Source organism: Panulirus ornatus, chromosome 6 (genome assembly GCF_036320965.1).
Source record: "Panulirus ornatus isolate Po-2019 chromosome 6, ASM3632096v1, whole genome shotgun sequence".
Classification (NCBI taxonomy): Eukaryota; Metazoa; Arthropoda; class Malacostraca; order Decapoda; family Palinuridae; genus Panulirus; species Panulirus ornatus.
In genome coordinates this window covers 33,259,005-33,285,940 of record NC_092229.1, presented here as the reverse complement: position 1 = coordinate 33,285,940, position 26,936 = coordinate 33,259,005, and the positions used below count along the sequence as shown (strand labels likewise).

Below are 26,936 nucleotides of genomic sequence, written 5' to 3'. Positions count from 1 at the left end.
GTCTCCCGCGTTTGCGAGGTAGCGCAAGGAAACAGACGAAAGAAATGGCCCAACCCACCCCCATATACATGTATATACATACGTCCACACACGCAAATATACATACCTACACAGCTTTCCATGGTTTACCCCAGACGCTTCACATGCCCTGATTCAATCCACTGACAGCACGTCAACTCCGGTATACCACATCGATCCAATTCACTCTATTCCTTGCCCTCCTTGCACCCTCCTGCATGTTCAGGCCCCGATCACACAAAATCTTTTTCACTCCATCTTTCCACCTCCAATTTGGTCTCCCACTTCTCTTCGTTCCCTCCACCTCCGACACATATATCCTCTTGGTCAATCTTTCCTCACTTATTCTCTCCATGTGCCCAAACCATTTCAAAACACCCTCTTCTGCTCTCTCAACCACGCTCTTTTTATTTCCACACATCTCTCTTACCTTTACGTTACTTACTCGATCAAACCACCTCACACCACATATTGTCCTCAAACATCTCATTTCCAGCACATCCATCCTCCTGCGCACAACTCTATCCATAGCCCACGCCTCGCAACCATACAACATTGTTGGAACCACTATTCCTTCAAACATACCCATTTTTGCTCTCCGAGATAATGTTCTCGACTTCCACACATTCTTCAAGGCTCCCAGGATTTTCGCCCCCTCCCCCACCCTATGATCCACTTCCGCTTCCATGGTTCCATCCGCTGCCAGATCCACTCCCAGATATCTAAAACACTTTACTTCCTCCAGTTTTTCTCCATTCAAACTTACCTCCCAATTGACTTGACCCTCAACCCTACTGTACCTAATAACCTTGCTCTTATTCAAATTTACTCTTAACTTTCTTCTTTCACACACTTTACCAAACTCAGTCACCAGCTTCTGCAGTTTCTCACATGAATCAGCCACCAGCGCTATATCATCAGCGAACAACAACTGACTCACTTCCCAAGCTCTCTCATCCCAAACAGACTTCATACTTGCCCCTCTTTCCAAAACTCTTGCATTCACCTCCCTAACAACCCCATCCATAAACAAATTAAACAACCATGGAGTCATCACACACCCCTGCCGCAAACCTACATTCACTGAGAACCAAGCACTCTCCTCTCTTCCTACACGTACACATGCCTTACATCCTCGATAAAAACTTTTCACTGCTTCTAACAACTTGCCTCCCACACCATATATTCTTAATACCTTCCACAGAGCATCTCTATCAACTCTATCATATGCCTTCTCCAGATCAATAAATGCTACATACAAATCCATTTGCTTTTCTAAGTATTTCTCACATACATTCTTCAAAGCAAACACCTGATCCACACATCCTCTACCACTTCTGAAACCGCACTGCTCTTCCCCAATCTGATGCTCTGTACATGCCTTCACCCTCTCAATCAATACCCTCCCATATAATTTACCAGGAATACTCAACAAACTTATACCTCTGTAATTTGAGCACTCACTCTTATCCCCTTTGCCTTTGTACAATATACATACGTATATATATATATATATATATATATATATATATATATATATATATATATATATATATATATATATATATATATATATATATATATATATATATAGGTTGAACCATTATGTGACATTCATTTTTTCATTCATTTCAAGCTAGAAGTTTCAGTTTTCTAAATTGTTTCTTACATTTTTCATATGTATATATATGTATGTGTGTGTGTGTGTGTATATGTGCGTATGTATGTGTATGTGTGTGTATGTGTATATGTATATATATATGTATTTTATCCCTGGGGATAGGTGTGAAAGAATACTTCACACGTATTCCTCGCGTGTCGTAGAAAGCGACTAGAGGGGACGGGAGCGGGGGGCCAGAAATCCTCCCCTCCTTGTATTAACTTTCTAAAATGGGAAACAGAAGAAGGAGTCACGCGGGGAGTGCTCATCCTCCTCGAAGGCTCAGAGTGGGGTGCCTAAATGTGTGTGGATGTAACCAAGATGTGAAAAAAGGAGAGATAGGTAGTATGTTTGAGGAAAGGAACCTGGATGTTTTGGCTCTGAGTGAAACGAAGCTCAAGGGTAAAGGGGAAGAGTGGTTTGGGAATGTCTTGGGAGTAAAGTCAGGGGTTAGTGAGAGGACAAGAGCAAGGGAAGGAGTAGCAATACTCCTGAAACAGGAGTTGTGGGAGTATGTGATAGAATGTAAGAAAGTAAATTCTCGATTAATATGGGTAAAACTGAAAGTCGATGGAGAGAGGTGGGTGATTATTGGTGCATATGCACCTGGGCATGAGAAGAAAGATCATGAGAGGCAAGTGTTTTGGGAGCAGCTGAATGAGTGTGTAAGTCGTTTTGATGCACGAGACCGGGTTATAGTGATGGGTGATTTGAATGCAAAAGTGAGTAATGTGGCAGTTGAGGGAATAATTGGTATACATGGGGTGTTCAGTGTTGTAAATGGAAATGGTGAAGAGCTTGTAGATTTATGTGCTGAAAAAGGACTGATGATTGGGAATACCTGGTTTAAAAAGCGAGATATACATAAGTATACTTATGTAAGTAGGAGAGATGGCCAGAGATCGTTATTGGATTACGTGTTAATTGACAGGCGTGCGAAAGAGAGACTTTTGGATGTTAATGTGCTGAGAGGTGCAACTGGAGGGATGTCTGATCATTATCTTGTGGAGGCTAAGGTGAAGATTTGTATGGGTTTTCAGAAAAGAAGAGTGAATGTTGGGGTGAAGAGGGTGGTGAGAGTAAGTGAGCTTGGGAAGGAGACCTGTGTGAGGAAGTACCAGGAGAGACTGAGTACAGAATGGAAAAAGGTGAGAACAATGGAAGTAAGGGGAGTGGGGGAGGAATGGGATGTATTTAGGGAATCAGTGATGGATTGCGCAAAAGATGCTTGTAGCATGAGAAGCATGGGAGGTGGGTTGATTAGAAAGGGTAGTGAGTGGTGGGATGAAGAAGTAAGAGTATTAGTGAAAGAGAAGAGAGAGGCATTTGGACGATTTTTGCAGGGAAAAAATGCAATTGAGTGGGAGATGTATAAAAGAAAGAGACAGGAGGTCAAGAGAAAGGTGCAAGAGGTGAAAAAAAGGGCAAATGAGAGTTGGGGTGAGAGAGTATCATTAAATTTTAGGGAGAATAAAAAGATGTTCTGGAAGGAGGTAAATAAAGTGCGTAAGACAAGGGAGCAAATGGGAACTTCAGTGAAGGGCGCAAATGGGGAGGTGATAACAAGTAGTGGTGATGTGAGAAGGAGATGGAGTGAGTATTTTGAAGGTTTGTTGAATGTGTTTGATGATAGAGTGGCAAATATAGGGTGTTTTGGTCGAGGTGGTGTGCAAAGTGAGAGGGTTAGGGAAAATGATTTGGTAAACAGAGAAGAGGTAGTGAAAGCTTTGCGGAAGATGAAAGCCGGCAAGGCAGCAGGTTTGGATGGTATTGCAGTGGAATCTATTAAAAAAGGGGGTGACTGTATTGTTGACTGGTTGGTAAGGTTATCTAATGTATGTATGACTCATGGTGAGGTGCCTGAGGATTGGCGGAATGCGTGCATAGTGCCATTGTACAAAGGCAAAGGGGATAAGAGTGAGTGCTCAAATTACAGAGGTATAAGTTTGTTGAGTATTCCTGGGAAATTATATGGGAGGGTATTGATAGAGAGGGTGAAGGCATGTACAGAGCATCAGATTGGGGAAGAGCAGTGTGGTTTCAGAAGTGGTAGAGGATGTGTGGATCAGGTGTTTGCTTTGAAGAATGTATGTGAGAAATACTTAGAAAAGCAAATGGATTTGTATGTAGCATTTATGGATCTGGAGAAGGCATATGATAGAGTTGATAGAGATGCTCTGTGGAAGGTATTAAGAATATATGGTGTGGGAGGAAAGTTGTTAGAAGCAGTGAAAAGTTTTTATCGAGGATGTAAGGCATGTGTACGTGTAGGAAGAGAGGAAAGTGATTGGTTCTCAGTGAATGTAGGTTTGCGGCAGGGGTGTGTGATGTCTCCATGGTTGTTTAATTTGTTTATGGATGGGGTTGTTAGGGAGGTAAATGCAAGAGTTTTGGAAAGAGGGGCAAGTATGAAGTCTGTTGGGGATGAGAGAGCTTGCGAAGTGAGTCAGTTGTTGTTCGCTGATGATACAGCGCTGGTGGCTGATTCACGTGAGAAACTGCAGAAGCTGGTGACTGAGTTTGGTAAAGTGTGTGGAAGAAGAAAGTTAAGAGTAAATGTGAATAAGAGCAAGGTTATTAGGTACAGTAGGGTTGAGGGTCACGTCAATTGGGAGGTGAGTTTGAATGGAGAAAAACTGGAGGAAGTGAAGTGTTTTAGATATCTGGGAGTGGATCTGGCAGCGGATGGAACCATGGAAGCGGAAGTGGATCATAGGGTGGGGGAGGGGGCGAAAATTCTGGGGGCCTTGAAGAATGTGTGGAAGTCGAGAACATTATCTCGGAAAGCAAAAATGGGTATGTTTGAAGGAATAGTGGTTCCAACAATGTTGTATGGTTGCGAGGCGTGGGCTATGGATAGAGTTGTGCGCAGGAGGATGGATGTGCTGGAAATGAGATGTTTGAGGACAATGTGTGGTGTGAGGTGGTTTGATCGAGTGAGTAACGTAAGGGTAAGAGAGATGTGTGGAAATAAAAAGAGCGTGGTTGAGAGAGCAGAAGAGGGTGTTTTGAAGTGGTTTGGGCACATGGAGAGGATGAGTGAGGAAAGATTGACCAAGAGGATATATGTGTCGGAGGTGGAGGGAACGAGGAGAAGAGGGAGACCAAATTGGAGGTGGAAAGATGGAGTGAAAAAGATTTTGTGTGATCGGGGCCTGAACATGCAGGAGGGTGAAAGGAGGGCAAGGAATAGAGTGAATTGGAGCGATGTGGTATACCGGGGTTGACGTGCTGTCAGTGGATTGAATCAAGGCATGTGAAGCGTCTGGGGTAAACCATGGAAAGCTGTGTAGGTATGTATATTTGCGTGTGTGGACGTATGTATATACATGAGTATGGGGGGGGGGGGGATTGGGCCATTTCTTTCGTCTGTTTCCTTGCGCTACCTCGCAAACGCGGGAGACAACGACAAAGTATAATATAAAATATAAAATATATATATATATATATATATATATATATATATATATATATATATATATATATATATATATATATATATGTATATGTCTGTGTATGTATATACATGTGTATGTGGGTGGGTTGGGCTATTCCTTCGTCTGTTTCCTTGCGCTACCTCGCTAACGCGGGAGACATATATATATATATATATATATATATATATATATATATATATATATATATATATATATATATATATATATCATCCCTGGGGATAGGGGATTAAGAATACTTCCCACGTATTCCCTGCGTGTCGTAGAAGGCGACTAAAAGGGGAGGGAGCGGGGGGCTGGAAATCCTCCCCTCTCGTTTTTTTTTTTTTTCTCAAAAGAAGGAACAGAGGGGGGCCAGGTGAGGATATTCCAAAAAAGGCCCAGTCCTCTGTTCTTAACGCTACCTCGCTAACGCGGGAAATGGCGAATAGTTTAAAAGAAAAAAGAAATATATATAGAAGTAGTGAAAAGTTTTTATCGAGGATGTAAGGCATGTGTGCGTGTAGGAAGAGAGGAAAGTGATTGGTTCTCAGTGAATGTAGGTTTGCGGCAGGGGTGTGTGATGTCTCCATGGTTGTTTAATTTGTTTATGGATGGGGTTGTTAGGGAGGTAAATGCAAGAGTTTTGGAAAGAGGGGCAAGTATGAAGTCTGTTGGGGATGAGAGAGCTTGCGAAGTGAGTCAGTTGTTGTTCGCTGATGATACAGCGCTGGTTGCTGATTCATGTGAGAAACTGCAGAAGCTGGTGACTGAGTTTGGAAAAGTGTGTGGAAGAAGAAAGTTAAGAGTAAATGTGAATAAGAGCAAGGTTATTAGGTACAGTAGGGTTGAGGGTCAAGTCAATTGGGAGGTGAGTTTGAATGGAGAAAAACTGGAGGAAGTGAAGTGTTTTAGATATCTGGGAGTGGATCTGGCAGCGGATGGAACCATGGAAGCGGAAGTGGATCATAGGGTGGGGGAGGGGGCGAAAATCCTGGGGGCCTTGAAGATTGTGTGGAAGTCGAGAACATTATTATCGGAAAGCAAAAATGGGTATGTTTGAAGGAATAGTGGTTCCAACAATGTTGTATGGTTGCGAGGCGTGGGCTATGGATAGAGTTGTGCGCAGGAGGATGGATGTGCTGGAAATGAGATGTTTGAGGACAATGTGTGGTGTGAGGTGGTTTGATCGAGTGAGTAACGTAAGGGTAAGAGAGATGTGTGGAAACAAAAAGAGCGTGGTTGAGAGAGCAGAAGAGGGTGTTTTGAAGTGGTTTGGGCACATGGAGAGGATGAGTGAGGAAAGATTGACCAAGAGGATATATGTGTCGGAGGTGGAGGGAACAAGGAGAAGAGGGAGACCAAATTGGAGGTGGAAAGGGGGGGGGGGGGGATTGGGCCATTTCTTTCGTCTGTTTCCTTGCGCTACCTCGCAAACGCGGGAGGACAACGACAAAGTATAATATAGATATAAAATAAATATATATAAATATATATATATATATATATATATATATATATATATATATATATATATGTATATGTCCTGTGTATGTATATACATAGTGTATGTGGGTGGGTTGGGCTATTCCTTCGTCTGTTTCCTTGCGCTACCTCGCTAACGCGGGAGACATATATAATATATATATATATATATATTATATATATATATATATATATATATATATATATATATATATCATCCCTTGGGATAGGGGATTAAGAATACTTCCCACGTATTCCCTGCGTGTCGTAGAAGGCGACTAAAAGGGGAGGGAGCGGGGGGCTGGAAATCCTCCCCTCTCGTTTTTTTTTTTTTTCTCAAAAGAAGGAACAGAGGGGGGCCAGGTGAGGATATTCCAAAAAAGGCCCAGTCCTCTGTTCTTAACGCTACCTCGCTAACGCGGGAAATGGCGAATAGTTTAAAAGAAAAAAGAAATATATATAGAAGTAGTGAAAAGTTTTTATCGAGGATGTAAGGCATGTGTGCGTGTAGGAAGAGAGGAAAGTGATTGGTTCTCAGTGAATGTAGGTTTGCGGCAGGGGTGTGTGATGTCTCCATGGTTGTTTAATTTGTTTATGGATGGGGTTGTTAGGGAGGTAAATGCAAGAGTTTTGGAAAGAGGGGCAAGTATGAAGTCTGTTGGGGATGAGAGAGCTTGCGAAGTGAGTCAATTGTTGTTCGCTGATGATACAGCGCTGGTTGCTGATTCATGTGAGAAACTGCAGAAGCTGGTGACTGAGTTTGGAAAAGTGTGTGGAAGAAGAAAGTTAAGAGTAAATGTGAATAAGAGCAAGGTTATTAGGTACAGTAGGGTTGAGGGTCAAGTCAATTGGGAGGTGAGTTTGAATGGAGAAAAACTGGAGGAAGTGAAGTGTTTTAGATATCTGGGAGTGGATCTGGCAGCGGATGGAACCATGGAAGCGGAAGTGGATCATAGGGTGGGGGAGGGGGCGAAAATCCTGGGGGCCTTGAAGATTGTGTGGAAGTCGAGAACATTATTATCGGAAAGCAAAAATGGGTATGTTTGAAGGAATAGTGGTTCCAACAATGTTGTATGGTTGCGAGGCGTGGGCTATGGATAGAGTTGTGCGCAGGAGGATGGATGTGCTGGAAATGAGATGTTTGAGGACAATGTGTGGTGTGAGGTGGTTTGATCGAGTGAGTAACGTAAGGGTAAGAGAGATGTGTGGAAACAAAAAGAGCGTGGTTGAGAGAGCAGAAGAGGGTGTTTTGAAGTGGTTTGGGCACATGGAGAGGATGAGTGAGGAAAGATTGACCAAGAGGATATATGTGTCGGAGGTGGAGGGAACAAGGAGAAGAGGGAGACCAAATTGGAGGTGGAAAGATGGAGTGAAAAAGATTTTGTGTGATCGGGGCCTGAACATGCAGGAGGGTGAAAGGAGGGCAAGGAATAGAGTGAATTGGAGCGATGTGGTATACCGGGGTTGACGTGCTGTCAGTGGATTGAAGCAAGGCATGTGAAGCGTCTGGGATAAACCATGGAAAGCTGTGTAGGTATGTATATTTGCGTGTGTGGACGTATGTATATACCTGTGTATGGGGGGTGGGTTGGGCCATTTCTTTCGTCTGTTTCCTTGCGCTACCTCGCAAACGCGGGAGACAGCGACAAAGCAAAAAAAAAAAAAAAAAAAAAAAAAAAAAAAAAAAAAATATATATATATATATATATATATATATATATATATATATATATATATATATATATATATATATATATATATATATATATGCCTTACCCTTAGCCAGGTACCCAGTTTATAGGTCAACGCCTCGGGTTAGATGAAATGCTAGGTTGAGCGGATCAACTATTGCAACCAAAATCGAATCTGTCCGTTGGGTCTTGAGTTCACTGCATCACTATCAGGAAAGTTAACCGCCACACCACCGAGGTCCATAAGTGACTCTCGTTATATAATTAGTTTGGAATAATGATTTGAGGATCCACACTATTCCATTGTGTTAGTATTTTGTTACAAGTCTATCTTTCAGACTTACAATACAACGTAATACTATGTTGAATAAGTTGAATAGGCTTTATCAAGGTACTTTTGTTTTTGTTACAGTACTCTTTACTCATGGTTGAGTCGGCATTTAGTGCGTGTTGTGACCAGCCAGTCTCACTGCTCACATCCTCAACCAGTGATTCACATGTAGTGTATCACTAGAGGAATTCTATGTCAGTGTGGCCTTTCATGTCTTCCACCGCTGTGATCACATCATTGACGAATATGTAGGCCTGTTGGGTATCTTCATCACACTTTTGCAAATTTATTACCAGCGGCCAAATTACCTTCAGTGTGTCGCGTTATCTGGAGAGCCAAATTGTCCTGCGATGACTTTATGTTTGTGCGGAGACTTTGAGCTCTGACTCTGGTCTCTGTCCCAGGAACACTTCTCCAGTGGCTGTTCATCGTCAGCGATCGATTGTGCTGAACACCCGGGATAACATTGCACTTTAGAGGGTCAGCAATGAAAAAATACAGTTCCTGGAATGTCAAGGCTTATGTGCTTTTCAATCCCAAAGTGTCCTTCCTGCACAGACCTTTCAATTTTGTTGCGCAAGGTTCAGAACCTTTCTACTGCAGTACCTCTCAGGCATCATCTGTATCTCTGAGGAGAAATAAAAGACCAAGAATATTTCATTGATGAGGTCTAACTATGGGTATCTTGTAAGATGATGTTATGCATAGATTCAGTATGTGGTTGTAGCAGTGAGTACAGAGTTTTGGAACCACACCCTTAATTCTGCTCTCAACCTCTATCCGCTTCATTGACATCCACATAGATGAAATCAAAGAACATCGGTTATTTCAAGTTTGGTTTTATTCTCGTCTCAAACAGATCAACAGAATCTATTCGTAGGCGTACTTGTCTGTAAGCTTATCAGCAATAATCACTATAACACAATTTTTATTCATGGGTGGTAAGTGATATTTCCTAATTTCTTATACGTAAAAGGTAGAGAAAAAGGCTATTACACCATACAAACTTTGCTTTGTGACCAAGACAATGACCTTTTGAAATTTACCTATTTCCAATTGGATAACAGGCAAATTTGCACATTTTTTCCCATAAAGTCAGAAAATCATGTATTTACATTAATGATAAGTGAGTAGTTTTTTCGAGTTTTACGATTGCACTGTAAATCACTCTCACGAATCAGACGCCAAATGTAATCACCCATCATGTTCTCGAAATGTTCCTTGGAAACGCCGTTCAAAGTCCAGTATATCCTCGTGCAAACGTTCTCCTTGCTCCTCCAAATACACTCCTATGTTCTTGAATTTATCAAGATGAGCGTCAAGGCTATGGCTTTGAGGGACATTCTGCAGCTAATTTTGCAAGGTCTTCACCATAGTCTCAACCAGCTTTTCGGTCTTATGATTGCCCAGGGAGCCCCAAACCACTGTGATAAAGTTGTACTAAGCTGCTTTCTTCTTCATAGTGAGCTTCTTTGTGAATTCCTTGTACTCCAGGTTCTTCATTAGCTTAGGTTCGACGAAGACACCGGCTTTGACCTTTGCCTCAGACAGCTTTGGGAAGAAGTCTTGAAGATACTTGAAGGCTGCAGACTCCTTATCTAGAGCTGTGACAAATTGTTTCGTAAGGCTTGATTTTATGTACAGTCGTGATATCAACACCTGGAGGTCCATCAGTGGCTTCCACTTGAGGCTATTCATCCCCACAGAGAATTCGGTATACTGTGGCCAGTCCCGCCTGTGGCAGTGCGCTGCGCCGCCGTGTCCCCGCTGTCCCAAAGGCAAAGACAGCTGGGAAATTTGGTAAAACCGCCTTGGAACCCCAGCAGGAATGCCACAATTTTGAAATCTCTGATGACCTTCCAGATGCATTCATCATACTTCAAGGCGCCTGGCAAGGTCTTGACACTGTTGTATTCTTTGAGGTGCACCGAGTGAGCCAGGGGAAGAGACGGGTACTTGTTCCCGTTCTGGAGCAACACGGCTTTGAGACTCCTAGATGAGCTGTCAATAAGGAGGCGCCACTCGTTTGGGTTACAGGCAATTCCGACTGTCTTGAACAGACTGGTTACATTGTGGCAGCAGCAGAGCCTATCTTGACGGGTGAAGAAGCTAGAAAAACCTAGGTGACGCTTCCTCTGGTCTGCGATTTGCACACTCAGTTCCGCAGCTTGAGCCAAGACGACAAATCTCGACACTGGACTTTGTGAGCAAAGATCTCTGGTCAAATCGTTGAGGTCTTCTTGATTGTATTAGTATGGGTTTCTCCCCTCAGCTGCAACTCGGAAATTGTAATCTGGATCTACAACATCTTCCATCCCCTCTGACTACTATCTACATTACTGGGAACTTCTAGAAAGTTCTATATCAGCTACTCAACACTGATTCTATCTGGATGTTCTGAAAAATGGGCAAATTTCAAAATATCAGTCCTGATCACAAAAGCAAAATTTCAAGGGAAAGATAGATATTTTCTATAACTTTTTGACATGATCAATTAGAATAGAAAATAACACTTACTACCCAGCAAAAAAGAAAAGGTAAAAAATTTTTACACACTGTAATTGAGTATACCAGGTTTTCATATTTTAGAGGCTCTACCAGAATGTACCGAATATGATCAGTGATCTGTAGGTTTTCATGTTGCGCTGTTTTTAATGGGCATATAGGATTCTTCTTGGCATGCAAAGGGTGCTCTTGATGCTGACTGTCACCTTCAGCCATCATATTTGAGAACGCCAAGAAATTTCCTTTGTTCGTAGATTTTGAAGCGTAATAATCCCTGTGGCCTGGTAAGGGGATATTCTGTCTATCATTGAGGAGTATGAACTGCACAAGACACTTCAAAATGTATAGATATTCTTCTGCAGGTCTCTCTGATTGTTTGGTTGTCTTAGGCTGTAGGCCTATTAACTGCCAGGGTCATTAACGCCGTCAACGTAGTTACATCCACCAACCGAAAAATCTTTAACACCTTCGGGTGTTAAAGATAATTCTAAGACCACACACACTCACTGTGCATGTGACCCATGGGTCTTTATTGATGAGATCATAACGGGCACCGATTATGTTGTCATCCATTTCAACAGTATCCCTGTGGTAATTTAACTGCTAATACTTCTCTAGAGAGTTTCCCATTTTGCTACTATCCTTACTCAAATATGTGAATAGTTTCAAGAGAATTTCTGTTTTGTTGATTCTAGGCAAGTCTTAGTTGGTAAGATAATACAGTATCTACAGAATCCACCTGGGATCACATGACTGTATAAAATTTGGCCACCTGTTTAGCCAGGATGATTCACATGGGTATCTAGTCTTCACAAAGTAAAACAGCAATAAGGCGGCGAGCGATACTAAAGCCAGGCCAGGGTCTAGACATGGATGATGGTGCTGCCTCGAATACTCAGAAAAAGAAAATAATTGACGTAGTCTATGTTGCTTCATAGATATCAAATTTTTTTTTATTATTATTCCTGAGATTCAGTTAGGAACATGAAAAGAATTTGCGACCAAGGAGGTGGGGTTCATATCCCTCATAATCCCCACGGATCCGAATCTCAGGACATTTCCATTACAAAGTGAATTCTTCACCATGCTCATCACTCTCTAGCGTGCAGAAACTACAGTCTCAGACATTTCAATTCTCTGATCATGTGACCTTACTGCTTGCCCTATATACAATGAGCTCAGGATGTTCCATTCTTGTTTCAGAAGCCAGATGCAGAATTGAGAGAATTGCTGGTGTTGGATACCACGTACTTGTAATGTAGATATATAGACTATAAAGTGTATCTGTTGCTGTGAAGGTCCATAACATTTATTATCATATATCCCAGCCTTAGTGTAAGGATTGCCAGTTTGAGGGGCGCAGGTCCGTCATGTATAATCCAGGTAGAGTACAATCATAACAACTAGTAAAGAAAATCACATCAAATTGTTAATGGTTTTCCCTTTTATAGGCTCCAGACCGAGAGCATGATGAAGTCATAATCAAGGTTGCACTTGATAAACAAGGAACACAATACTTGGTTGTCATCTTAGAGAGGTCTTAACTCTAAGAAACTAACATTCCTTCGAGGCATCTGAACGAGTTCTGATCGGCACTATTAATTAGGTACATTTTCCATTTCGATGAAATGTGTCAAGTAAAATATGTGTGGAGAAAGTATTAAGATAGTGGATTTCAAGATGTAATTACTAGTTACAGTTAGGTATTACTAACGTTTTAGCCTATCTGAGGATGTATGAACATACCCTACAACAAAATATCAAAGACTTACACAAGAGAACCACAGGGATACCTCCAAACACCCCACAAAATTCTGAAACCGCATCCCCATATTGCATTTAGTGGATAAGCTTTCTAGATGTAACAATTTACATAATAATAATCTGTCCACTGGGATCTGTCAAAGACCTTTTTCAAAGTGGAATCTCTCTGCACTATGCTCACAGGATGATTAAGGGGTGCACAGAAGACTAGACTCTGATAGTGGCAAAAAATAATAATAAGAAAAATCAAATAGGCAGGCACTAAAAGTGACAGCAAAAGTGAGATCTGTAGCTGGTTCAGCTTATGAATCGTGAAATGATTTTCTGTCTACTTTTTTTCTAAGTAAATCAGGCCCAAACGTAAACCATCACTTGTCTCGTGTATGATATAATTCATGACTATGTTTGGCAATTATCAAGTATAATCTAGCTCTGCATCATTGCTTGACAAAACTGAGTCGAGGGCGGTTCGACATATAAACTCTCCCAAGTTAACCGAATTCGAAACTTGACCCGCTTACCGTACGCCACAATGTTGATTCACTTTCACTCTTCTATAAGTATTACTCGGGAAGCTGCTGCTTCACATGATTACTATGTGGCAGTTGGCAACACAAGAATAGGTCGTTTTTGGTACCCATTTGTTTCCCTACACCTCGACCGTTTGAAAATCTTTACACTCTCGTATGTCTCCCAGTAAGCATGACCTGGCACATTTCCAAAGACTATTTTTACTTTATCAAGATTTGTATTTTCTTTTCCATGCCTCTTGTTTCCCCTTTGATAACCTTCTCTTTATTTCAGTTAAAAGTCCTTGGTAAGTATTTTGTCCATGATTTGCGCCTCCAACGCAGAAAAAAAGTGCTATATAATAGCAATCAAGCGATTATACAGAGAAGCTGAGTATGGCAACACCAGTATGTCAACACAATCAGCTGATCGTGAAGGCCAGTACAAGATATAAATGTTGAAGAGACATCACGCCTTTGCACTTTCTCTAGAGCAAGAGCATTGGTATTCTAAGGGTAAGTAGGAGTGTTGTTGTGACTTGTTATTAAGATCTGAAATGCCGAAAACCTAGATTAGCCACCCCATATTATTTTACTGCACATGCAGATATGGGTAGGTTGAAACTAGACAAAAGTGCTGTTAGCACTCAGAGACAATTACCCTAGAGGACTGCGCCAGTATACTCTCTGACCTAAGTCTCAGACTCATGCACAACCTACCTCTTAACCTTGCCTTCAGCATTGTACTTTAGCCTCTTGTGTAATAATGTATGTCAACCTCATCAAGTTTCTACACAAGAGAGCAGTCCACGCCACTGTCCACCCTAACATAACCTTCACACCTCATGCTTAACCTTATCATCAAAATCTCTTTAAACATTACCTTCAGCCTTATCAGTTGTGCCAAAGTGCAGAGGTGAAACGCCTCTTTAGAGGAATGTTGCCCCACAGGACAGTGTGAACAAGATCAGATATCTAGGCCATTGTTCAGCTCACTGCCCCTTGAGACTTGTGTGCAATTCACCCTTAATGATATTCACAACTTTATGTAATAACTACACCAAGTTGCCACATAAGAGAAAGTATAAAGAGAGATGATGCCACTGCTAACCATGATATAACAAAACTGATGCACAAGGTTAAGGGTGAGGTTGTGTATGAATCATTGATTAGGGATAGGGTGAACATTGGCCTGAATTGCTTTTTTTTTTTTTTTACATTTTTTTTGTATGAGGCCTCCCTTAAGTTGGCTAGGAACACGTCTGTGCTTTGGCTTGATTGTTGAAAATAAGGATGAGAGAAAGGGTGAGGTTGGTGTTAAAACTGTAGATGAGGTTGTGCATGAATTTGAAGGTTAAGTTAGAGTGAGCAGTGACCTGGAGTGTTTTTTTTACACATTATCCTTTGTGGCAGCTGGTAAAGTTGAGAGCGATGTTGATTGTGAGGTTGCTACAGAATGTGGCTGAGGTTAACGTTGAAGTCATGCATGAACGTGAGGTTCATGTTAGGGTGAACATTGGCCTGGATATCAGTTTGTATGCATTGTCTTGTGATGTCTCCTAGGATGCTGATAGCACTTCACCCCCTGTAGGGCTGGTTGCTGGAGGAGAGACTGTTTTTTATTTGTTATTTTGGTGATTTTTAAGTCTAACAGTTTTGAAACTAACTTTGGATGTTGATTGATTTGCACTGGTAAAATTGTGTTCATGGAACAGAGTAAAAGTTGTGGAGCTTTATTTGGAACACTGTGATGTATTCCCCAAAATAGATAAGATAATGGTGAGTGTTATGAATACCAGAGAAAAGTTTAGTTCATTAATACTAAGGTAAATGAAATACTCTTAAGAATTCAGTAGAACCCATGAAAACCTTATCTAATCTGTATGGCAGCTGAGATTTGGCTCAGTTTTAGTGAAAGTTTAGATTAGCTTTACACTGCTATTAGCATTGAATATTGAGTAATTTTGTTATTCAATAATGGTTATGGAATGTGATTTGAAGCACTACCTTTTCCTGAACTTTATCAAATAAGGCACTGGTAATGAGGGTTCTGTGTAACAGGGAAAGAGTTATCCCTAAACTTTAAATGCCACCAAAACGCACCGAAATCCAAGATTGCAGTGAAGTCAGTGAAATATACTACTGAAGGATACCCAATGGGGTAATGAGATTTATGTTTATATCAACAGTTTATTACTTTTCTGCATGTACTTTTATGAATTTGTTTTGTAATCTTCATCCCAATGATGCAAAGCCATACTTTATGGTCTTTTTGTAAATAAAAAGTGTAAAATGATTTTTATCTTATGTAGTGAACAATGATAAAATCACATCAGTAGTAGATGTCATCCACTACTTTGTCTGAAATAATGTCAAAGTTTTCTGTGTGACTCAGCACAATGCCGTAAAAGTATGAAAGTAAGTATTTTTATATTTTTATTATACTTTGTCGCTGTCTCCCGCGTTTGCGAGGTAGCGCAAGGAAACAGACGAAAGAAATGGCCCAACCCCCCCCATACACATGTATATGCATACGTCCACACACGCAAATATACATACCTACACAGCTTTCCATGGTTTACCCCAGACGCTTCACATGCCTTGATTCAATCCACTGACAGCACGTCAACCCCGGTATACCACATCGCTCCAATTCACCCTATTCCTTGCCCTCCTTTCACCCTCCTGCATGTTCATGCCCCGATCACACAAAATCTTTTTCACTCCATCTTTCCACCTCCAATTTGGTCTCCCTCTTCTCCTCGTTCCCTCCACCTCCGACACATATATCCTCTTGGTCAATCTTTCCTCACTCATTCTCTCCATGTGCCCAAACCACTTCAAAACACCCTCTTCTGCTCTCTCAACCACGCTCTTTTTATTTCCACACATCTCTCTTACCCTTACGTTACTCACTCGATCAAACCACCTCACACCACACATTGTCCTCAAACATCTCATTTCCAGCACATCCACCCTCCTGCACACAACTCTATCCATAGCCCACGCCTCGCAACCATACAACATTGTTGGAACCACTATTCCTTCAAACATACCCATTTTTGCTTTCCGAGATAATGTTCTCGACTTCCACACATTCTTCAAGGCCCCCAGAATTTTCGCCCCCTCCCCCACCCTATGATCCACTTCCGCTTCCACGGTTCCATCCGCTGCCAGATCCACTCCCAGATATCTAAAACACTTCACTTCCTCCAGTTTTTCTCCATTCAAACTCACCTCCCAATTGACTTGACCCTCAACCCTACTGTACCTAATAACCTTGCTCTTATTCACATTTACTCTTAACTTTCTTCTTCCACACACTTTACCAAACTCAGTCACCAGCTTCTGCAGTTTCTCACATGAATCAGCCACCAGCGCTGTATCATCAGCAAACAACAACTGACTTACTTCCCAAGCTTTCTCATCCCCAACAGACTTCATACTTGCCCCTCTTTCCAAAACTCTTGCATTTACCTCCCTAACAACCCCATCCATAAACAAGTTAAACAACCATGGAGACATCACACACCCCTGCCGCAAACCTACATTCACTGAGAACCAATCACTTTCCTCTCTTCCTACACGTACACATGCCTTACATCCTCGATAAAAACTTTTCACTGCTTCTAACAACTTTCCTCCCACACCATATATTCTTAATACCTTCCACAGAGCATCTCTATCAACTCTATCATATGCCTTCTCCAGATCCATAAATGCTACATACAAATCCATTTGCTTTTCTAATGTGAAAGTAAGTATCAAGTGAATTTCCTCTGCACATATTTTATCATTTATTTTACTGATCTATCTACCTATATTTATGATGCCTATTCCTCTCAGGAATAGGCCATGGCCAAAGTCTCCATAATAGGTGAACTCCAGTGCCACTTTTTGGCCTTTTGTGCCTCACCCTAAACAGGCCACTAGCAGAAGGCACCTCTAGTGCATTGTTTTCAGAGGATTACTTCTACCTAATGTTCCAACATATCACTTTTACCTAATGCAGATGTTAATGATGCAATATCCTTTTATTCATTAACAGCTCACTATCTTTACTCATTAAAGCACTTTTCCAGTGATTCACTTACCGATTAGTTCTAGTTTTATACTGGTAATACCTGAGCTTTAAAACAATCACTTTTTTAAACATACGTGCCTTTCTTGCCTAAGCATTAGCATGATGGCATGAGGAACAAATGAGCAATAGCTCATTTGCACACATCCAGTCTCTGTCTTTCATGATTAGTGTACTGAATCCAGAACTACACAAAAAAGTTTATTACTGATTGTTACATATTATTATATATGACGTCTTTTCTGATTATTATCAGTGTGATACATTGATAATTTTTTCATGACAGCAAAACTATATTTAAGATAACCAGCCACACCAGTCAGATGCATTTTTTCAAGGTCAGGTGTACACTAGCAATATTACCTCCAGTCTTGCTCAACTTCCCTCTCCTCATGATCTGAAGACAGATCATCATTGTTGAGTAATTCAGGATGATTAGCCTGGTCCCCTAAACCTAGCTAGAGGCCACTCAAGAAAATGTGCTGTCGTGGGCAAGACTTAAGGATGATTGACTGTGGGAGGATATTATTGTGCATTGCCACCTCAGCCACCACCCACTCAACATTGAAATAGGTGTGAAAATTGATGTGCAAATATCCATCTAGAGGCATCTTTTAGCTTGTGTGAACATTGTTCTGGAAATATTCAGGGGATAATCCATGCAGCTGAACCAAAAGGACTCTCCTGTGTTCAGAAATTACGAAAACTCAGAAAAATGTTTTTTTTGTACTGAACATATTTACATTATCCATGAGCGGAGAAAATCCTTGTAAAAGTGCAAACTTTCTTGTATACTGGTGTAGAAGGGTTTTAAAAAGTGTAGGTTGAGTTAGTACCTTCCTGACTTACTACTCTGTTTACTGTGCCTGGGATTTTTAAATGTCCCATGCTTTATATGAGACATCACCAATCAATGGGGCAAACTACAGAATTAATCCCAAGGGACTGTCTCCAGTGTACAATAAGTAAGAAAATCTTGAGAATATTTTTTCCTTACGCAACATATTTACATTATTCATAAGCAAAGAAAACCATGATAGAGTGGGATGCTTTCTTCTTTATTGGTATGGTAGGGTTTTGACTGAACTACATTAAGGTGGATGGGTGGCCAGTGTATATTGATTATTTTCTCATGTGTGATTTCAAATAAGAGAATGTTTCAGTAGTAGGTAATTTAAGAAAAACGAAGGTATCACATTGATAAAAGGCAGAGATGAGGTGACGAGATGTAGTGAGTACTTTGAAGTGCTGTTGAATATGTTTTGTGATTAAATGGTGAAATGTGGAGGGTGTTTGAGTTGAGGAGATATGCAGAGTGAGTCATGCCAAGTGGTTTGATGAAAAGAGAGGAATTGGTAAAAGCCTTGATTAAGATGAAATGTGGCAAAGTGGCTGGTTTGCATGGTCTTGTAGTTGAACTAATTACAAAAGGGGGGACTGTGTTGTTGATTGATTAGTTGGGATTTTCACTGTATGTATGGATTATGATTGGTAAAATGTATGTTTAGTGCCATTGTATGAAGGCAAAGGGGACTAAAGTGAATGTTCTAATAACAGAGGTATCCATTTGTTCAGTGTGAGTGGTAAGATATATGGAAGAGTGGTGATTGAGTGCATAGTGACATGCACAGAGCATCAGCTTGGGGAGGAGCAATTTGTGGTAAGGTGTGTGCAAGAGTGGTGATTGAGTAGGTGGTGGCATGCACAGAGCATCAACTTGGAGAGGAACAGTGTGCTTTCAGAAATGATAGAGGATATGTGGATCAGGTGGTTGCTTTGAAGAATGTGTCTGAAATGTATGGATCTGGAGAAATAGATGATAGGATTGATAGAGTTGCTAAGTGGAAGGTGTTATGAAAGTAATTAAGAGCAGCAAGGAGATTTTATGAAGAGAGTAAGGTATGAGGGCAAGTAGAAAAAAGTGTGTGTGCATGCAGGTGGTGAGTCTGCAGCAGTGGTGTGTAGCATCATTAAGACATCTCTTTGTTGATGGGATGGTGAGGGAGGTAAATGCAAGGGTCTTGGAGAGAGAATGGCAGGTATACAGTCTGTTAGGGCTGGAGTTGGGAGGGTAGGGAGGTAGTTATTGTTTGCTGATGACACAGCACTGGTGGCAGATATGAATGAGAAGCTGCAGAAGGTGGTGTTTGAGTTTGGGAGAGTAAGTGTGAATAAAGTTGAGAGTAAATGTGAATAAAAGTTGAGAGTAAATGTGAATAAAAGTTGAGAGTAAATGTGAATGCAATCAAGGTTCTCAGGTTTGACAGAGCAAAGAGACAGGTTAGTTAGTGCATGAGTTTGATTGGAGAGAACTTGGAGGAAAGGAAGTGCTTTAGTTACTTGGAGTGTACAATGTAGCAAATGGACCCATGGAAGCTGAAGTGAGTCATATGGTAGTTGAGGAGGGAAAGATTCTCGGAGCATAGAGGAGTATGTGGAAAGATAGATTGCAAAGATTAGTATGTTTGAGGGTGTAGTAGTCCTAACAGTGATTTATGGTTGTATAACATGGGCAGTACATGATAATGTATGGAAGAGGGAAAATGTGTTAGAAATTTAACGCTTGAGGACAGTATGTGGTGTGAGTTAGATTCATTTAGTAGGAAATGACAGGGTAAGAGAGAGATGTTATAAAGAGAGTATAGTTAAGAAAGCTGAAAGAGATGTGCTTAAATGGTTTGGACATATGGAGAGAATTTGTGAGGAGAGGTTGGCAAAGAGAATTTATGTTACTTAAGTGGAGGGAAAAAGGAAAAAGGGGAAACAAAACTGGAGATGGAAGGATGGAGTGAAAGAGATTTTGAATACTTGGGGCATGAACATGCAGGAGTATGAAAGTCAAGCATAGGATAAAGCAGTGTCATATATGGGGGGTAACACTCTGTCAGTAGACTGAGCTAGGGCATATGAAGTAGCTGTGAGAAACTATGGTAAGGTCTATGGAGCCTGTTTGTGGTTAGTGGAATATGGTTTAGGTGCATCTGTTCCTTGTGCTTCCTCATTAATATGGGAAATGGCTAACAGTTATGAAAAAAAGAAAATACCAAGGTTCAGTAAAATCTTTACTTCTTCATGTAGTACACAGACGGACTTTCTAAGTAATTTGATATAATTTTGTACACGATTTTTTTTTTTTAAATAAAAAGTCAACAATTATTTTGTCAATATTCCTTTGGGTAATAATTACTTCATCAACAAAATACAAGCAATAGAACTACAATTATTGTTTCATTCTAAAAATAACTAAATTTTCATAAAATGTATTACACGGAGAGAGAGAGAGTGGGAGCTTGCAAACATGTATGTACACCATTTATGATGTTATTTATGGATGAATAGTGCATGTGATATTTTTTTCAGATATGATAGGTATGGGGTAAACCATGGAAAGTTTTGTGGGGCCTGGATGTGTAGGGGGGCAGTGGTTTCGGTGTGTTGCACATGACAGCTGAAGGCTGAGTCTGAACGACTGCGGCCTTTGTTGTCTTTTCATGGTGTTACCTTGCGCGGGCATGGGGGGAGGGGGATGCCGTTCCATGTGTGGCAGGATGGCGACAGGAATGGATGGGGGCAGCAAGTATGAGTGTGTACATGTGTATAAATGTATATGTCTATATATATGTTTGTATATGTTGAAATGTATAAGTATGCATATGTGCGTGTGAGGGTGTTTATGTATATACATGTGTATGTGGGTGGGTTCGGCCATTCTTTCGTCAGTTTCCTTATGCTACCTCGCAAACGTGGGAGACAGCGAATAAGTATAAGGAATAATATAAATAAATAAGAGACTGCTGGTGACAGCTTTAGAACATTGATGGAATTAAACAATGGCTGGGAAAGCTAATGATGGGGACTATTGAATTGCCAGTTAACAATAATAGCAGTGAACTATGCATCATTAGCTGACAATTGTAGAAGTTTAAGTGTGAAAAAATAAATTTGTAAGTGATTTGCAATTTACATTTACACTTTAAACACATGTTCGTAGCACTGGAATATTAACCACATTCATGTACCATCTGCAGTTCATGACCATCCCTTCCATAATATAGTTCATTAATGGGAAACTCCTGTGTATCACACTACAATCCTAAAAAAGTTAACAAGTTTTTCATTGTCTAAGGAATGTTTATTGATTAATGAGATTTAGTTCACAAGTAATTTTATAACAGATCTGGTGCTAGACTTCCCAAAGCTTCATGAAAACTTTCAAAGCAGTAGAGGGACATGTGTACCAGTGCATAGAAGATAGTGTTTCCACAAAACAAAGCCAAAGTGGTGAAACAACAAAAATGAGGAGTGCCAATATTCTATGACAGCAGCTCATAAACTCAGAGAGATGATTAAGTAACATGACTGAGTGAATCATAAATCATGTAAATTTGCCTAGAGAAATTAAAATATTAGTTATTTTCTTTTTTTTTTATACTTTGTCACTGTATCCCGTGTTAGCGAGGTAGAGCAAGGAAACAGATGAAAGAATGGCCCAACCCATTCACATACACATGTATATACATACACGTCCATACATACACACACATACCTAGACATTTTAACTTTTTTTTTTTTTTTTTGGTTTGTCGCTATCTCCCGCGTTTGCGAGGTAGCGCAAGGAAACAGACGAAAGAAATGGCCCAACCCACCCCCATACACATGTATATACATACGTCCACACACGCAAATATACATACCTACACAGCTTTCCATGGCTTGCCCCAGACGCTTCACATGCCTTGATTCAATCCACTGACAGCACGTCTACCCCGGTATACCACATCGCTCCAATTCACTCTATTCCTTGCCCTCCTTTCACCCTCCTGCATGTTCAGGCCCCGATCACACAAAATCTTTTTCACTCCATCTTTCCACCTCCAATTTGGTCTCCCACTTCTCCTCGTTCCCTCCACCTCCGACACATATATCCTCTTGGTCAATCTTTCCTCACTCATTCTCTCCATGTGCCCAAACCATTTCAAAACACCCTCTTCTGCTCTCTCAACCACGCTCTTTTTATTTCCACACATCTCTCTTACCGGTCCGTTACTTACTCGATCAAACCACCTCACACCACACATTGTCCTCAAACATCTCATTTCCAGCACATCCATCCTCCTGCGCACAACTCTATCCATAGCCCATGCCTCGCAACCATACAACATTGTTGGAACCACTATTCCTTCAAACATACCCATTTTTGCTTTCCGAGATAATGTTCTCGACTTCCACACATTCTTCAAGACTCCCAGGATTTTCGCCCCCTCCCCCACCCTATGATCCACTTCCGCTTCCATGGTTCCATTCGCTGCCAGATCCACTCCCAGATATCTAAAACACTTTACTTCCTCCAGTTTTTCTCCATTTAAACTTACCTCCCAGTTGACTTGACCCTCAACCCTACTGTACCTAATAACCTTGCTCTTATTCACATTTACTCTTAACTTTCTTCTTTCACACACTTTACCAAACTCAGTCACCAGCTTCTGCAGTTTCTCACATGAATCAGCCACCAGCGCTGTATCATCAGCGAACAACAACTGACTCACTTCCCAAGCTCTCTCATCCCCAACAGACTTCATACTTGCCCCTCTTTCCAAAACTCTTGCATTCACCTCCCTAACAACCCCATCCATAAACAAATTAAACAGCCATGGAGACATCACACACCCCTGCCGCAAACCTACATTCACTGAGAACCAATCACTTTCCTCTCTTCCTACACGTACACATGCCTTACATTCTCGATAAAAACTTTTCACTGCTTGTAACAACTTGCCTCCCACACCATATATTCTTAATACCTTCCACAGAGCATCTCTGTCAACTCTATCATATGCCTTCTCCAGATCCATGAATGCTACATACAAATCCATTTGCTCTTCTAAGTATTTCTCACATACATTCTTCAAAGCAAACACCTGATCCACACATCCTCTACCACTTCTGAAACCACACTGCTCTTCCCCAATCTGATGCTCTGTACATGCCTTCACCCTCTCAATCAATACCCTCCCATATAATTTACCAGGAATACTCAACAAACTTATACCTCTGTAATTTGAGCACTCACTCTTATCCCCTTTGCCTTTGTACAGTGGCACTATGCACGCATTCCGCCAATCCTCAAGCACCTCACCATGAGTCATACATACATTAAATAACCTTACCAACCAGTCAGTAATACAGTCACCCCCTTTTTTAGTAAATTCCACTGCAATACCATCTGCCACTCTATCATCAAACACATTCAACAAACCTTGAAAATACTCACTCCATCTCCTTCTCACATCCCCACTACTTGTTATCACCTCCCCATTTGCGCCCTTCACTGAAGTTCCCATTTGCTCCCTTGTCTTACGCACTTTATTTACCTCCTTCCAGAACATCTTTTTATTCTCCCTAAAATTTAATGATACTCTCTCACCCCAACTCTCATTTGCCCTCTTTTTCACCTCTTGCACCTTTCTCTTGACCTCCTGTCTTTTTCTTTTATACATCTCCCACTCAATTGCATTTTTTCCCTGCAAAAATTGTCCAAATGCCTCTCTCTTCTCTTTCACTAATAATCTTACTTCTTCATCCCACCACTCACTACCCTTTCTAATCAACCCACCTCCCACTCTTCTCATGCCACAAGCATCTTTTGCGCAATCCATCACTGATTCCCTAAATACATCCCATTCCTCCCCCACTCCCCTTACTTCCATTGTTCTCACCTTTTTCCATTCTGTACTCAGTCTCTCCTGGTACTTCCTCACACAAGTCTCCTTCCCAAGCTCACTTACTCTCACCACCCTCTTCACGCCAACATTCACTCTTCTTTTCTGAAAACCCATACAAATCTTCACCTTAGCCTCCACAAGATAATGATCAGACATCCCTCCAGTTGCACCTCTCAGCACATTAACATCCAAAAGTCTCTCTTTCGCGCGCCTGTCAATTAACACGTAATCCAATAACGCTCTCTGGCCATCTCTCCTACTTACATACGTATACTTATGTATATCTCGCTTTTTAAACCAGGTATTCCCAATCACCAGTCCTTTTTCAGCACATAAATCTACAAGCTCTTCACCATTTCCATTTACAACACTGAACACCCCATGTATACCAATTATTCCCTCAACTGCCACATTACTCACCTTTGCATTCAAATCACCCACCACTATAACCCGGTCTCGTGCATCAAAACCACAAACACACTCATTCAGCTCCTCCCAAAACACTTGCCTCTCATGATCTTTCTTCTCATGCCCAGGTTTATATGCACCAATAATCACCCATCTCTCTCCATCAACTTTCAGTTTTATCCATATTAATCGAGAATTTACTTTCTTACATTCTATCACATACTCCCACAACTCCTGTTTCAGGAGTACTGCTACTCCTTCCCTTGCTCTTGTCCTCTCACTAACCCCTGACTTTACTCCCAAGACATTCCCAAACCACTCTTCCCCTTTACCCTTGAGCTTCGTTTCACTCAGAGCCAAAACATCCAGGTTCCTTTCCTCAAACATACTACCTATCTCTCCTTTTTTCACATCTTGGTTACATCCGCACACATTTAGACACCCCTGTCTGAGCCTTCGAGGAGGATGAGCACTCCCCGCGTGACTCCTTCTTCTGTTTCCCATTATAGAAAGTTAAAAAATACAAGGAGGGGAGGATTTCTGGCCCCCCGCTCCCGTCCCCTCTAGTCGCCTTCTACGACACACGAGGAATGCGTGGGAAGTATTCTTTCACCCCTATCCCCAGGGATAATATATATATTTTTTTTTTTTCTTAATTTTCCAAAAGAAGGAACAGAGGGGGCCAGGTGAGGATATTCCAAAAAAGGCCCAGTCCTCTGTTCTTAACGCTACCTCGCTAACGCGGGAAATGGCGAATAGTTAAAAGAAGAAGAAGATATATATATATACATATATATATATACATATATATATATACATACACATACATACACACATATACAACACACACACACACATATACATATATATACATATGAAAAATGTAAGAAATAATTTAGAAAACTGAAACTTCTAGCTTGAAATGAAATGAAAAATTGAATGTCACATAATGGTTCAACCTCTGGCTATAGAAAAGGGAAATGTATAATTTATTTACACAAACGTCAATAGTAGTTCTCATCAATTTAACCACTGTATCAATAAGCTTCAATGTCTAAGCTACATTTTTTTCAATTTCACTATTTTCTTGTCAAAGCACCATGTATGAAAACATATATACATATACAGACATGTACATATATACACATGTCCATAATTCATACGTGCTGGCTTTATTCACACTCCCCTCCCCTCACACGTGTGCGAGGTAGCACTAGAAAAAGAGAACAAAGGCCACATTCGTTCACACTCAGTCTCTAGCTGTCATGTATGATACACCGAAACCACAGCTCCCTTTCCACATCCAGGCCCCACAAAACTTTCCATGGTTTACCCCAGACGCTTCACATGCCCTGGTTCAATCCATTGACAGCACGTTGACCCTGCTATACCACATCGTTCCAATTCACTCTATTCCTTGCACGCCTTTCATCCTCCTGCATGTTCAGGCCCCAATCGCTGAAAATCTTTTTCACTCCATCCTTCCACCTCCAATTTGGTCTCCGATGTCTCCTCGTTCCCTCCACCTCTGACACATATATCCTCTTGGTCAATCTTTCCTCACTCTTTCTCTCCATGTGACCAAACCATATCAATACACAATCTTCTGCTCTCTCAACCACACTCTTTTTATTACCACACATCTCTCTTACCCTTTCATTACTTACTCGATCAAACCACCTCACACCACATATTGTCCTTAAACATCTCATTTCCAACACATCCACCCTCCAGCGCACAAGCCTATCTATAACCCATGCATCACAACCATGTAACATTGTTGGAATCACTGTTCCTTCAAACATACCCATTTTTGCTTTCCGAGATAATGTTCTCGCCTTCCACACATTCTTCAACGATCCCAGAACTTTCGCCCATCCCCTGCCCTGTGACTCACTTCCACTTCCATGGTTCCATCCACTGCCAAATCCACTCCCAGATATCTAAAACACTTCACTTCCTCCAGTTTTTTCAATTTATACTTACCACCCAATTGACTTGTCCCTCAACCCTACTGTACCTAATAACCTTGCTCTTATTCACATTTACTCTCAGCTTTATTCTTTCACACACTTTACCAAACTCTGTCACCAGCTTCTGCAGTTTCTCACCCGAATCAGCCACCAGCGCTGTATCATCAGCGAACAACAACTGACTCACTTCCCAAGCCCTGTCATCCACAACAGACTACATACTTGCCCCTCTTTCCAAAACTCTTGCATTCACCTCCCTAACAACCCCATCCATAAACAAATCAAACAACTATAGAAACATCACGCACCCCTGCCGCAAACCAACATTCACTGGGAACCAATCACTTTCCTCTCT

At 41.1% G+C, this 26,936-nt stretch overlaps 1 protein-coding gene across 1 annotated transcript in view; it reads left to right on the top strand.

Moving 5' to 3' along the window:
* The first annotated feature begins 13,781 nt into the window (after nt 1–13,781).
* Nucleotides 13,782–26,936, top strand: part of LOC139749149 (3'(2'),5'-bisphosphate nucleotidase 1) — a 349,490-nt gene continuing 336,335 nt past the window's right edge. Inside the window, exon 1 of the mRNA XM_071662786.1 lies at nt 13,782–13,913. The gene's annotated coding sequence lies outside the window, so the exon portion shown is untranslated. The remainder of the gene's footprint in view (nt 13,914–26,936) is intronic.